We start from the raw sequence: 6,325 nt of genomic DNA on the forward strand, positions 1-6,325 counted from the left end.
GTGTAGCTCAGGATGGTCTCGATCTCCTGACCTCGTGATCCACCCGTCTCGGCCTCCCAAAGTGCTGGCATTACAGGCTTGAGCCACCGCGCCCGGCCAATTAATTTTTCTTTATCTTTTGGTTTATTTCTATTGCTATGTCTGAGATTTGTTTGTATTTTATCCTACAACAGGTAATCTGTTATTAATCTCATTCAGTGTATGTTTTCATTCTGACCTTATAGTTTTTTATTTCAAGAAATTTCATTTGGGTCTTTTTTTACATCTTTCATGTCTCTACTTGGTTAATCTTTTTTCTAGCTTCTTAATCATATGGGATACAGTCATAATCGTCTTAATGACCTCTTCTACTAATTCTGCCTTCTGAGTTGTTTTTGGCTTAGTTTTCATTCTTTTTCTCCTCATTATGGGTGATATTTTTCTACTTCTGTGCATGCCTGGTAATTTTTGCCAGACATTGTGAATTTTGCCTGCTAGATTTAAAAAATCTTATAAATATTCTTGAGTTTTGTTCTGTGATGCAGACAAGTTACTTGATAACAACTTTACCCTTTTGATTTTTGCTCTTAAGCATTGTTAGACACCACAAAAATAGAATTTAATCTAGGCCAAATTTTGCCCCAATACTGACTCACAATCTTTGAGTACTCTACCCAATGTCCCGTGAATTATGAGGCTTCCACTCTGGCTGGTGGGAACGGGCACTATTCCTAGACCACTATTCCAAGCTTCCTAAATCTTGGCCAGAATAAGTTCAATAATTTATTTAGAAAGATGTATTAAGCACCTTCATGTTAATAGCACCAAGGATGGTTCCCTCTATCCTTTTAAGTGGTTCTTTTCCCAGCATTATGTACCTTCTTCATACATAGAAACCAATCAGGAGTTAGCTGAAACTTCTGCAGATCTCCAGAATTCTCTCAGTAAAACCTCTCTCATCTCTAGTACTCTGCTGGGAACTCTAGCCACCCTGTGAACTCTGACTCTCTTGGCCTTTTAAAATTCTCTCCTTAACTCAGGGAGACCTCTGATTTCTACTGGGGTTCCCTCTGTCTGCACTGCAGTCTGGAAATTCTTCCTGGGCAGTAAGGTGGAGCAATCAGAGGGTTGCTTGAATTGTTTCCTGATTCTCAGAGATCACTGGCCTTTGTTGCTTAATACTCAATATCTTTTGAAGTATTATTTAATTTACTTTTCTAATTGTTTCAAACCCCCTAAAAATGTATATTCAATCCTTGTTACTCCATCTTGGCTGGATCCACAAGTCCTCTGTCTTCCATTTTTTTAAAAAAGGTTTTAAAAATAAGAACAAATATCTTTTATATTTACTCACATATTTCCTATTTCTTGCACTCTTCATTTTTTGTGTACATTTGAGTTTCTATCTAGCATCATTTTCCTTCAGTCTAAGGAAACTCTTTAAATAATTTCTGGTAGTTCTAGTATTCTGGCAATGAATTAGCTTGTTTGTATGAAAAATGTCCTTATTTTATCTCTACTTTTTAAGAATGTTTCTACTGGATGTAGAGTTCTAGGTTGGCATTTTTAAAAATTTCAGCATGTTAAATGTCATTCCTTTACCTTCTGGCTTGCACTTTTTCTGACAAAAATTCTGTATTAATTCTAATTTTTGTTCTCTTATATACAATGTACCTTCGTAGTTTCTTTAAAATGTTCCCTTTCTCAGTTTTTTCAACAATTAGATTATAATGTTCTTTGATGTGATTTTTTTTATTGTTGCTGTCTCTAAGAGAACATGTTTAATTTTCTGTTCTCCTGGCATAGGTCTATACACAGTTGCCATCTATATTAAGTTTACTGAATGGCAGAGGAAAAGCATCCTGAACAGGGATTCAGAAGACCTTGGTTTTGGTCCTGGTTTTGTCTTTGCGTGCGTGCCTCGGGCAACTCCCTTCACTTCCCTGAGATTTTGTCTCATCCTCTGTAAAAGAATGTTAGGAACAAAAGATCAGCAAGCTCTCTTTTAACTTTAAATCTGAAGCTTCCTGAACCTTGGCCAGAATAAATTCATTAATTTATTTAGAAACATTTATCAAGCACCTTCATGTTAAGCACTGATATGGTTTGGCTGTGTCCCCACCCAAATCTCATCTTGAATTGTAGCTCCTGTAATTCCCATGTGTCGTAGGAGGGATCCGATGGGAGGTAATTGAATCATGAGGGATGGGTGTTCTCATGATAGTGAGTAAGTCTCACAAGATCTGGTGGTTTTATAAAGGGGAGTTCCCCTGCCCAAGTGCTTTCTTGCCTGCCGCCATGTAAGACATGCCTTTTGCCTTCCACCACGACTGTGAGGCCCAGCCACATGGAACTGTGAGTCCGTTGAGCCTTTTTTTCTTTTTACATCACCGAGATTTGGGTATGTCTTTATCGGCAGCATGAAAATGGACTAACAAAAGAACCTTCCCAGTGGCTGAAATACAAAGAGACCCAAGATAGCATCCTAAACCTCAGGGAACCATGTTATTGGATGGCACCAACATTAAAAATACCTGATATTCAACATCTTTTGAAGTGTTATTTGATTTACTTTTCTAGTTATAAAAGTGGGTTGGTGGAAGAAGCAAGGAGGCATCCACTGATGCCTCCCACGCCTTACTAAGGGGAATCCCTCAGATCTATCTTTGCCTTTTTCTGCTGTAAATGGTGGATGGCTGGGCCTCCATCAGTGACTTCCCAGAATGCTGTGAGTATCCAGTGAGAGAACAGATCCCCAGGCACGTCCAGACACAAAGGCATCCCACAGCAAGACATGAGGGGAGTGGGTTTGGCCAGGATGCTTGGTTCACCAAGCCCAATCCTCTCTGAATATGCCTATAGAACAGCACCATTTCAGGCTGTCTTTCTGGAGCCTCAGCCTGACAAAGGGAGCCTCTGCAGCCCAGAGGGGAGCTCTATTAGCCACGTCAGGCAGCTGTAACAAAATAGTACAGACTCTGTGGCAGACACAACAGAAATTTGCATCCTCACTTTTCTGGAGGCTGAAAGTCTGAAATCAAGATGTTGGCAATTTTCTCCTGAGGCCTCTCTCCTTGCCTGGTAAATGGCTGCTGCTGTAACTGAATGTTTGTGTCTCTCCCAAAACTCATGTGTTTAGGGGGAGTTTCTTCCTTCTTTTTGTTTTGTTTTCAGACAAAATCTCACTCTGTCACCCAGGCTGGAGTACAGTGGTGTGACCATGGCTCACTGCAACCTCTGCCTGCTGGGTTCCAGTGATTCTCCTGCCTCAGCCTCCCAAAGAGCTGTGACTACAGGCCCCCGCCACCACACCCAGCTAATTTTTTTGTATTTTTAGTAAAGATGGGGTTTCACCATGTTGGGCAGGCTGGTCTTGAACTCCTGACCTTAAGTGATCTGCCTGCCTCGGCCTTCCAAAGTGCTGGGATTACAGGTGTGAGCCACTGTGCCCAACCTGTTCCTTTGTTTTATAGACAGGGGGTCTAACTCTTGCTCTGTCACCTGGAATGGAGTACAGTGGTATGCTCATAGCTCACTGAATTCTCAAATTCCTGGGCTCAAACAATCTTCCCACCTCAGTTGGGACTGCAGATGCACTCCACCATCCCCGGCTAAGTTTTTTAAATATTTTTTTAGAGATAGGGCCTCACTATGTTGCCCAGGCTGGTCTCAAACTCCTGGCTTCAAGTGATCCTCCTGCCTCAGCTACCTGAGTTGCTGGGCTTACAAGCAGAATCCACCAAGCCCAGTTCTCAAAATTCATGAATTGAAATCTAATCCAGAAGAGATCAGGAGATGAAGCCTTTGAGAGGTGATTCGGTCATGACAGTGGAGCCCTAATGAATGGGATTTGTGTTCTTATAAAAGAGGCCAAGGGAGCTCATCACCCTTCCACCATATGAGGACAGCAAGAAGGCTCTGTCTGTGAACCAGAAAGTAGGGCCTCACCAGACACTGAGTCTGCCAGCACCTTGATCTTGACTTCCCAGACTCTAGGACCCCGAGAAACAAATTTCTGTTGTTTATAGTATATTTTTAGTAGAGACGGGGTTTCACCATGTTAGCCAGGCTGGTCTTGAACTCCTGACCTCAAGTGATCTGCCTGCCTTGGCCTCCCAAAGTGCTGGGATTACAGGCCTAATATTATCCAGTTCATGCTATTTTGTTAAAGCAGCCTGGACAGACTGAGACAGTCCCCTCCTGCTGTGTCATCACAGGGTCTTTCCTCTGAGCATGCGCACCCCTGGCATCTTTCTGTGTGTCTTCATCTGCTCTACTTATAAAGACACTAATCAGACTGGAGCAGGGCCTACCTTAACTACCTAATTTTAACTTAATCATCTCTTTAAAGGCCTTTTTCTCCAAATACAGTCCCATTCTGAGGGACTGGGGGTTAAGACTTCAACATAGAAATTTGAGGAGCACAGGCCAGACATGGTGGCTCACGCCTGTAATCCCAGCACTTTGGGAGGCTAAAGGAGGCAGATCACTTGAGGTCAGGAGTTTGAGGCCAACCTGGCCAACATGGTGAAACCCTGTCTCTACTAAAAATACAAAAAATTAGCCGGGTGTGATGGCAGGCGCCTGTAGTCCCAGCTACTCGGGAGGCTGAGGCAGGAGAATGGCCTCAACCGGGAGGCGGAGCTTGCAGTGAGCTGAGATCTGGCCACTGCACTCCAGCCCGGGCGACAGAGCGAGACTCTGTCTCAAAAAAAAAGAAAAGAAAAGAAAAAAAAGTGAAATTTTCTCATTTATGTATATGAATATATGAGGAATATTGGTATTTAGTTTTCTCTTTTGTAACGTCATTGTCTGGTCTTGGAATGAGGGTAATACAGACCCCACAGCATGAGGGCAAGTAGTCCCTCCTGTTCATTTTCCTGGAAGTGGTTGGTTATTATTTCTTTCTTAAATGTTTCCTAGAATTCACCGGTTAAGCCTTCTGGGACTGGAGTTCTCTTTGTGGGAAAAGTTTTAACTATAAATTCAATTTCTTTAATACATATAGGGCTACATTGATTATCAATACCTTCTTGAGTAAGTTTGGGGGTTTTGAGGGTTTTTTCCACTTAATCGAAGTTGCCTAATTTATTGGCACAATTTTTTGGTAATTTCCTTTATTTTTTTTTAATATCTGCAAAATCTGCAAAAAAGGCATCACCTTCCTTGTTCCTCTGTTTCTCCTGGGTAATTTGTATCTTTTCTCTCTTCCTGACCAGTCTAGCAAGAGGCTTATCGATTTTTGTCACTCTCCTCAAAAAAAATCTTTAATTTTGCTATTTTTTGTTTCCCCTTTTATTAACTTCTGTTCTAATCTTTCTTACTTTTTCTTTCTTTTCTGCTTACCTTGAGTTTTGTTTGCTCTTCTTTTTTCCGTTTCTTGAGGCAGAAAGATCATTGAGACTTGTCATCTTTTATAATATAGGTGGTTAGTGCTATAAAATGTAATCCCAGTACTGCTTTAGCTGCATCCCATAAATGTTAATATGTTGCAGTTTTATTTTCATTCAGTTCAAAATCTTCCTAGTTTCCCTTCTGATTTATTTTTCTTTGATTCATGGGATTTTAGAAGTGTGCTGTTTCATTTCCAAATATTATGGGTGTTTCTGTGTATCATCTGGTTTGGGTTTACAATTGAATTTCTTTATAATAAAAGAACTTCATGTGATTAAAATAGTTTCAGATTTATTAAGATTAGTTTTATGTCCCACCACATGTAAATGTTCCATGTGCTCCTGAAAAGAATGTGAATTCTACACTTTTTGAGGAAGTGTTATATAGATGTCAATAAAAGTTAGTTAGTTGATGGTGTTGAAGACATCTGTAGCCTGGCTGAATTTCAGTCTACTTTTCTATTAATTTTCAGAGAGTTTTAAAAATATTTTACTGAAATTGTACTTTTATCTATTTCTCTTTACAGTTCTATCAGTTTTTGCTCCACATTTTAAAGCTTTTTTATTAGATTCATGCACATATAGGATTGTCTTGACTAATCGACTGCTTGATCATTATGAAATTATTGTCTTTATTTCTGGAATTATTCTTTTCTGTGAAATCTACTTTGCTCCAGTTTTCCTTTGATAAGTGCTAATGTAGTATGTCTTTCTCCATTCTTTCACTTTTAACCTATTGCATCTTTTTATTTAATGTATGTTACTTACTAGTAGACATGATATAGTTGGATCTTACCTTATCTAGCAATCTCTACCTTTTAATTAAGGTGTTTAGATATTTAATGTGATTGTCACATTTAATGTAATTATTGGTATTGCTATTTGTGTTTATTTGTCCCATCTGTTTTCTGTTTCCTTTTCGCTCTTTTTCTGCCTTCTTTTGAGTTTTTTGA

The sequence above is a fragment of the Colobus angolensis genome, unplaced genomic scaffold, assembly GCF_000951035.1.
Source record: "Colobus angolensis palliatus isolate OR3802 unplaced genomic scaffold, Cang.pa_1.0 Scaffold6, whole genome shotgun sequence".
In the NCBI taxonomy this organism is placed as follows: Eukaryota; Metazoa; Chordata; class Mammalia; order Primates; family Cercopithecidae; genus Colobus; species Colobus angolensis.